Source organism: Zonotrichia leucophrys, chromosome 7 (genome assembly GCF_028769735.1).
Source record: "Zonotrichia leucophrys gambelii isolate GWCS_2022_RI chromosome 7, RI_Zleu_2.0, whole genome shotgun sequence".
Classification (NCBI taxonomy): domain Eukaryota; kingdom Metazoa; phylum Chordata; class Aves; order Passeriformes; family Passerellidae; genus Zonotrichia; species Zonotrichia leucophrys.
The window spans coordinates 871449-880685 of NC_088177.1; positions in this window are offsets into that span (position 1 = coordinate 871449).

Below are 9237 nucleotides of genomic sequence, written 5' to 3' on the forward strand. Positions count from 1 at the left end.
TCCTTTTCTTCACCTTCTTATTTTCCTTCTTCACCTTCTTCTTCTCTTTCTTCTTCACCTTCTTCCCCATGGGTTTGGGTGTTTTTGTGTAATTAATAACCAAGAACCAGCAGTGATGAATGCAGGGCAGGGGAACAGCACAGAGAGGCCCTGGGGGCTGAGCCCACCCAGCACCCCAGCCTGGGAATCGCCTGCCCTTGGCCAAAAATGTGGAAGAACTCTGGGATTGGCTTTTTCCAGCCCTGGAATTGGCTTTGTCCAGCTCTGGCACTGGTTTTATCTAGCTCTGGGATTGCCTTTGTCCAGCTCTGGCTTTGGCTTTGGCTCTGTCCAGCTCAGGATTGGATTTGTCCAGCCTTGGCATTGGCATTGCCTTGTCCAGCTTTGTCCAGCTCAGGATTGGCTTTGTCCAGCTCAGGGATTGCCTTTGTCCAGCCCTGGCTTTGCCTTTGTCCAGCCCTGGCATTGGCATTGCCTCATCCAGCTCTGTCCAGCTCAGGATTTGCTTTGTCCAGCTCTGGCATTGCCTTTGTCCAGCTCTGGCTTTGTCCAGCTCAGGATTTGCTTTGTCCAGCTCAGGACTGGCTCTGTCCTGCTGCCTTTGCCCAGGAATGTCCCTGATGGGAATGTGGCTGGGACAGGGCACCAGGACACCCAGACTGGGCCCTGCTGGCAGCTCTGGGCTTGGTTCTGCTCCTTGCTTGCACCTGGTTTATGGAAAAGCTCCTGCCTGGGGATATTCCTGCCTGGGAAGGGCTGGATCTGCTCAGAAGAGAGGAGGAAACATGAGCACAGCTGGGACAGGTTCTTTGTTTGAGGCTTCCTTGGAAAATGCTGCATTATAAAATCAGGGAATTGCTCAGGTTGGAGAAAACCTTTGAGGTCATCAAGAGCAACCATCACCCACAGCATTCACCACGGAGCCATGTCCCCAGGTGCCACATCCACACATTCCTTGAATATTCCCAGGCACAGGGGCTCCCCCACTGCCTTCCAGTGCTTTCCAGCCCTTCCCATGAAAACTCCTTTCCTCACATCCACCTGAACCCCCTGGACAGAGCTGGAGGCCAACATCCACCTCTCACTATAGGACATGAAATAACATGATGTGAACATGCTGCTGTTTCTAAGGTAAAAAGGGAAGTTTAATTTTTGACTCCAACATTTATAGATTTCTAAAAGTGACAGTGGGTTGGGGGGTTAAAGTGCCACCTCTCCAATGACATTGGAAAAACCAACCTCAAGTAAAAAGGGAAGTTTATTTTTTGACTTTACCATTTACAGATTTCTAAAAGCACCAGTGGATTGGAGGGTGACAGTGCCACCTCTCCAATGACACTGGACAAACCAACCGTTTACAATTTTTTTTATTTCATAAAAGAATACAAAACAATAAGTTATTTACAGAAAGTGCGTGACAAAGTTTATTACAAGAATGTAAACATCAGAAGGCTCGGAAAATCTCAAAAAATCAGGGTGACATCCCCCCAGAGCTGGAGAACTGCACTCAGAGCACTCAGATCCCCCGATCAGGCTTTTCCCAGATTTCCTTGGGCGCTGTTTTGTGTGGCTCTGAGCTGCTCCAGGATTCCAGGCTCCACTCCTGGGGTTCCAGGCTGGGAGCAGCTCCTGGCACTGCTGCTGCCTCCCTGACAGATCCCTTTGGTGCTTCTTTGCAATATTGGTGTTAGACCATTTTTCTCCTCCATAATCTTGTGTCTCCCAGCAGGAATCTGCGCGGACATGCTCGGGATGAATTCCCTAGGAGATTCCCAACAGGAATTTTCATGGAATACACCCTGGAGAAGCTGTGCCATCCCCGGAGGTGTCGAGGCCCGGCTGGACGGTGACTCGGGGCTGTCCCCTCCCTGCATCCCACTGAGGGGAGCTCTAATCCCAGCAATGAGCCCTCAGCATGCCCACGCTCGGTATTCACCGCTTTTATCATTATTTATCATTTTTATCATTATTTACCATTTTTTATATCTGGTGCTTGGGTTTGTTCTGTCAGTCCTTGGAAGCCTCTTGGGTTGCCTGATAGCAGAAACTGAATTGTTTGTGGGGTTTTTACATCCAGGATTTATAAAATATAAATATAAATATAAATATAAATATAAATATAAATATAAATATAAATATAAATATAAATATAAATATAAATATAAGTGTAAATATAAATGTAAATATAAGTGTAAATATAAATATACATATGCATATAAATATAAATATGAATATATTGTTATAACATTAATATTATTATCTATCATTAATAACATTAATGATGACATTGATAATTAAAAACTAATATATTAATAAATACTATTATAAATACAACGGCATATTTACAGAAGTATACATATAAATATATATGATGCATATTTATATTAATTTATATATTATATATAATTTTATATTATATAATATATAATGTAATATATATAAATATTTTATATGTTACATAATATATATTGTATTATATATTATATATTATATATTATATATTATATATTATATATTATATGTTATATGTTATATATTTATGTTATATATTATATGTTAGTAACTTTATATTTATATTTATATTTATATTTATATTTATATTTATATTTATATTTATATTTATATTTATGGTGTATGATTATATTTCTGTTTATATTTATATAAGTAATTCCGAGAACAATGCACTCTGCCTTCACAGGGACACTGTCCCCTTGGTGTCCCCTCAGTGCCACGAGTGCATGGTGACAGTGATAGTGGAATTCGTGGCTGGAGGAACCTGGCACACAATGCTGGATGTCCTCAGTTCCAGCAGCCACAGAACAAACTCCAGCAGCCCTTGGTGTGCAGGGGCTGGGATTTGTCCAGCCCTTCCTGAGGGTCTGTGCAGCCTGGCTGTGGGGCTGGGACGCTCCTGGTACCCTGAGCTCCAGGGGGAACCAGAGCTGGGAATTCTGTGCCGGCCCCTTGGGAGCCTGGTCCTGGTGGGGAACTCTTGGCACAATAAATAGTTTTAGCGGTTGTAGCTGAAAGTCACGTTTGTTCTGCTGAAAAATCTTTAAAATGGCACATTCCTCCCCTTAGGTGTCCTAAAAATGGGATTTTTGTTCTGCAGGGCCTCTCCAGGCAGAGCTCAGAGCCCCTGGCAGGGCCTGAAGGGGCTCCAGGAGAGCTGAGAGGGACTGGGGACAGGGGATGGAGGGACAGGAGCCAGGGAATGGCTCCCAGTGCCAGAGGGCAGGGATGGATGGGACACTGGGAATTGGGAATTCCTGCCTGGGCTGGGATTGCCAGAGCAGCTGTGGCTGCCCTGGATCCCTGGCAGTGCCCAAGGCCAGGCTGGAGCACCCTGGGATGGGGAAGGTGTCCCTGCCATGGCAGGGGGGGATTGGGGAGATTTTGAAGGTCACTCAAACAAAACCCATCTGTGATTCCAGACTTTCTAAAAAGCAAGAAGAGCTCTTGTTCTCTGCAAACCACACAGTTCCTGTTGACTACACGTGGATTTGGCCCCACCAAGGCCCTCTGGCCTCACCAGGACCTGTCTGAAGGATGGAAACCACATCTAACCCCAGGTAACTCCTTTCTTCTATGGCTGCCATTCAGCTCTACAAAATCTTTTCAGGTTTTCTTTGAAATTTGAAAGTAGCTGTGCTCCTCCAGAGCAGGAAAACAAACCTAGGGAATGTCACCCCATTTCCAGAGCTCCTGCTGACAGCCCAGGGTGGCAAAAATGTCACCCAGGACAAATCTGCCCCTGGAAGCACCTAAGGCATGCCTTGGCTGTGGGGCATTGGCCTTACCCCACATTCAAGGTTGATTTTCCCTCCATCATTGGAAGGAATTGCAGCAGGCTCTGTGTGCCCTGTGTCTCCTGGCAGCTCCCTTATCTGAGATGCTCAAGAGCAGCTCTGCAATGATTTGTGCCCATCACATGCTTGGGGCTGGGCTATTTCTGGATCCTTATCCATGGCCAGCACTCCCAGCTCCGGGGTGGCAGCGGATGGGTACCAGGGACGGGCACAGCAGAGGTGCCAGGGCAGCCAGGAACACTCCCAGGGCCTGGCAGGGGCTCCAGCAGGGCATTTCATAGATTGGGGACGTGGATTTGGGGACATTTCTTCCATGGGGATCTGTGTCCTGCTGTGGGGATATCCATGGGAGGGACCTCATCCATCGGCTGATGAGCCTCAGCCCCAGCTCTGCTTTCCCAGCTCCTGCAGGAGCTTCCAGTGACTCCCCAAAGGAATTTATGGGGAGTGGAGGCTCTGCCTCCTCTGCCCTCAGGCCTAGCATCCATGGAAAGCCGTTCCAGCTCCCAGACCCATCCCTGGGCAACCCGGACCATTCCCTGAGCAATCCAGACCTTTTCCTGAATCCAAACTGTTCCCTGGGCAATCCAGACCCCTTTCCTGACCAATCCAGCCCCTTCCCTGAATCCAGACCCTTCCCTGGGCAATCCAAACCCTTCCCTGGGCACTCTGCAGGTGCTGGAGGTGGCACAGGGCCCTCCCCTCTCCAGCCCCTTTGTCCCAAAATCAGGAGTTTCCCCTTGGAAGCTGCTCTGGCCCCAGAGGACACTTTAATGTGGATCCTGTGCTGGAAACCACTTTAATGTGGTTTTATTTTATTTCCACCAGGAGAACAGGAATCTTGGAGAGCAGTGCCCAGTTCCTGGCACACTCCCATCCCAGCTGCCTTGTCCCAGGACACTGCCCCATCCTGCTGGAATTCAGAGCAATCCAGGATGGGGAAATGGAAAGGATCATGCCAGAGGCACCCAGCAGGGCTGAGGGAGCTGGGACAGGCCCAGGGATGGGGCTGGTCACTCCTGTTCCCCCTGGAACAAGGACCCACAGCCCTCCCTCTGCCTGGGATGGGAGGGGAGCAGAGCCAGAACCTCAAACCCCCCAAAATACCCCAAAGTGCTGGGATTTGAGTCTGTTCTGCAGGGTTGGAGTTGGCCAAATATAGCTTTCCTGTAGTGAGGAGTATCGATGGATCTCATCTGACTGTGCCCAAAATAACCTCTCCAATGTGCTGAGCGTGGATTTTCTGTCAGCAACTGGAGCAGGGATTTCACTGAGCCCCACTTTGGGCACAGGGAACGCACAGCTCACCCCAATACCATGGGCAGGGCCAAATCCCAGGATCCCAGATGGCTCCAGACCCCCCAAGCCAGGGTGGAACCCCCCAGGGCAGGCACAGGCACGGGGTGGGCCAGGAGTGTGGTATTTGTGAGGTGCCTCATGCTAAGAAGGAAGTGGTGAATTTGACTTTATGTTCTTAGAAGGCTAATTTAATTATTTAAATAAATATTACTATATAATTATTTCAATTATATATAGAATTATATATTATTTGAATTCTTATATATAAATAATATATATAATGATATAATTATATCTATTATTTATATATTTCTAATATGCCTAATTATATAATAATAAATATTATTATATTCTATAGGATAAATATTATTTATATTATATGTAAACAATAATATATTATTATATTAAATTTTAATATTTTAAATATTTTAAATATTTTAATATTATTTAATATTTATTATTACATTTATTATTATCTCTAAATATATTTTATTCATTACATATTATTCATTTATGAAGAATTAATAATATATTATGTAATTAGTTAATTATTTAAATTATTATAAATTCAATTATTTATAAATTTATAACTAAATTATTTATATATTTAAATTATTATAAATTTAATTAATTAAATCATAAATATTTATAAAATATTATTTTATTAATTATTTTAATAATTATTTTAAATATTTTTAAATATTATTTATATTATATTTAAGAATACTAAACTAAACCATACTAAAGAATACAGAAAGGATACAGACAGAAGGTTAGAAAGATACTAATGAAAAACTCCTGACTTTTGTTTTAAACACTGACACAGCTGGGCCATTATTGGCCAATAAATGAAAACAATTCGCATAAAACAAATTTTAAAAATTACTTATTGAATAAACAACCTCTAAACCACATTTTAAAGCAGTAAAACACAAGAGAAATACATGAGATAATATAATTTTCATTTTCTGAAGTTTCTCAGCTTCCCAAAAGAAGAAATCTTAACAGAGAGATTTTTCCAAAAAATAGAACAGCAACACAGGAGTGCTCCAGAAACCCTTTGGATGCTGGGGAAGGACAAAATGCTGTGGGAAGGACAAAAGGGGCGGCAGCTCCAGCTCTATTTCCGTGCCACGAGGGTGGCAGATGGCGCTGCTTTTGTGCCTCCCCCTCTGCCAATGTTTAATTACAGCCCAGAAATAGCTGCCTCCATGGCTTAGGGTCAGCTGCTCCTCCAGCACGTGGGACAGCCAGGGAGAACAAAACCACATTTTTGTCCCCCTTCCCTACAGGAAAAACCCCAGGAATGATGGCAGAGCCTTTCAGAGAGGGGATTCTGTCAGGTTTGTGTTTTACCCTGGTTTTCTCCAGGAAAAAACCCTAGGAATGGTGGCAGAGCCTTTCAGAAATTGGGTTCTGTCAGGTTTGTGTTTTACTCTGGTTTTGTCCCAGAAAAAAAAAACAGCACTGGTGGCAGAGCCTTTTAGAGAGTTGGGTTCTGTCAGGTTTGTGTTTTATCCTGGTTTTCCCCCCTTCCCTGCAGGGAAAAACCCCCGGAATGGAGCCAGAGCCTTTCAGAGATTGGGTTCTGTCAGGTTTGTGTTTTATCCTGGTTTTCTCCAGGAAAAAACCCCCGGAATGGTGCCAGAGCCTTTCAGAGATTGGGTTCTGTCAGGTTTGTGTTTTATCCTGGTTTTGTCCCGGAAAAAAAACAGGAATGGTGGCAGAGCCTTTTAGAGAGGGGATCTGTCAGGTTTGTGTTTTATCCTGAGTTGTCTCCCCTTCCCTGGAGGAAAAACCCCATCAATGGTGGCAGAGGCCTTTCAGCGAGGGGGGATCTGGAGATCTGTCAGGTTTGTGTTTTATCCTGGTTTTCTCCCCTTCCCTGCAGGAAATCCCCAGGAATGGTGGCAGAGCCTTTCAAGGGGTGAGTTCTGTCAGGTTTGTGTTTTACCCTGGTTTTCTCCAGCCACCTGAGGGATTCAGTGGTGCTGGAAGGGCTGTTCCCTCTTGGGAGTGTTTATTACACAGAAAAATTCCAGATTTTCTGTCCCATCCCTGCCTGGCAGTGTCCAAGGCCATGGCTTGGAGCAGCCTGGGACACTTGAGGAGCTGTCTTGCCCACAGGATGGGATTTTAGGTCCCTTCCACCCCAACCACTGCAGGATTCTGGTTTGGGGAGACAATGGCTGGGCCTGGGCATCCCTGGGCCTTGCCTGAAAACAATCCCTGTGGAAAAAGAGAGCAGCTGGATGTAAACTCAGCCATCAAACACCTCCCTGCACTGCCTCCACCCCATAGAAATGGGATCTGCCCTTCTTCCTGGGCCTGTGAGCCTCAGGGCTGAGCATCCCTGGCCCTCCCTGAAAACAATCCCTGTGGAAAAAGAGAGCAGCTGGATGTAAACTCAGCCATCAAACACCTCCCTGCACTGCCTCCACCCCATAGAAATGGGATCTGCCCCTTCTTCCCTGGGCCTGTGAGGCCTCAGGGCCTGTGCATCCCTGGGCCTTGCCTGAACACAATCCCTGTGGAAAAGGAGAGCAGCTGGATGTAAACTCAGCCATCAAACACCTCCCTGCACTGCCTCCACCCCATAAAAAACGGGATGTCCCCCTTCTTCCCTGGGCCTGTGAGGCCTCATTCCAATGGATGCAGCACCCAAAGCTTGGCTTTGGCAGTGAAAGCTGCAGCCTGGAGCCTGGCTTTGAGGGGAATCCTAACTGAGAGCTTCCCCACACTCCCAGCCATGGGGAAATGTGGATTTCACCCGGGATTCAAAGGGGTTTCTGGAGCACTCCTGGCCCCAGGCTGTGCCTGTGCCTGCCCTGGGGGTTCCATGCAGGCTTGGGTGGTCTGGAGCCATCTGGGATCCTGGGAATTGGTCCTGCCCATGGGGTTGGGGTGAGCTTTGATTTCCCTGTGCCCAAAGTGGGGATCAGTGAAATCCCTGCTCCCTCACTAAATTATAACTGCATATTTTGCATTTAGTCATGAACATACACGTGCCTTTTAAAAGGCTGCAAGTTCAAATACTTGGACATTAAAAAATCCCATGAACTAACTTGTTTGTACAATCTAATAGTCCACTTAACATATGAAACTTGGCACCATCTTCAATTAGAGAATGGATGTAACTATTTTTCTGAGACTATTCACCATTCACAACGAACACAATGAAACCATTAAAGGTTTAATTTGCTTGTCCCTGCTCTGTGTGGTAGCTGCTGACAGAAAATCCACACTCAGCACATTGGGGAGGCTATTTTGGGCACAGTCAGATGAGATCCATCGATATTCCTCGCTACAGAAAAACTACTTCTCAGGGAGAAGAAATTCCAAACCTGGGGATGGGGTAGAGCAGAGGGTGAGAGCAAATCCCAGGAACATCTCAGGCTTGGATTCTGCTCCTCCTGTGCAGGAGCCATTCCCTGGCTCCTGTCCCTCCATCCCTTGCCCTAGTCCCTCTCAGGCTCTCCTGGAGCCCCTTTGGGTCTGGAAGGGCTCTGAGGTTTCCTGGGATCCTTCCCTTCTCCAGGGGAACATTCCCAGCTCTCCCAGCCTGGCTCCAACCCCCTCAGTCTTCCCCCTCAGTTTTTCCACCTGGATATGAAACTTTGCTGTTATGCAGCAGAGCAATCTCTCTGTGATTGGGATTTGATTGATTATTGCTTTTCCCCCATGAATTGCCTCATTAGCGTGTTTGGAGTGCTAATTGGCCCTCTCCAGATTGGGAGGCACAGCCCCACTGTCACTGCTGGCACCAGGTCCCTCTGCCTGGCCCCATTCCAGGCTGTTTTGGTTAAAGGGAAGCAGGAAAACCTGGAGCTGGTTTTTCCCTAGGAAAATGAGCTCTGATTGCTGTAATGGCTGAGCTGGGTTTAGCACAGGCCAGGGATGGTTTAGGTCTGGCCTTGGCTCTGTGGCTCTGACGTTGATGACACCCCAAACAAGGTAAGGAGATCATCAGGGATGGTCCTGCTCCTTAAACAGATTCCACTGATTGCAGGGAATGCAGGGAAAGCAGGAATTCTCCCAGCCAAAGAAAACATGTTTGCTGTGCTGTCCATCACCCTGCTGCTCTGCAAAGGGAGCCAGGGCCAGACCTGCTGGTGTTCTACTGGTGCAG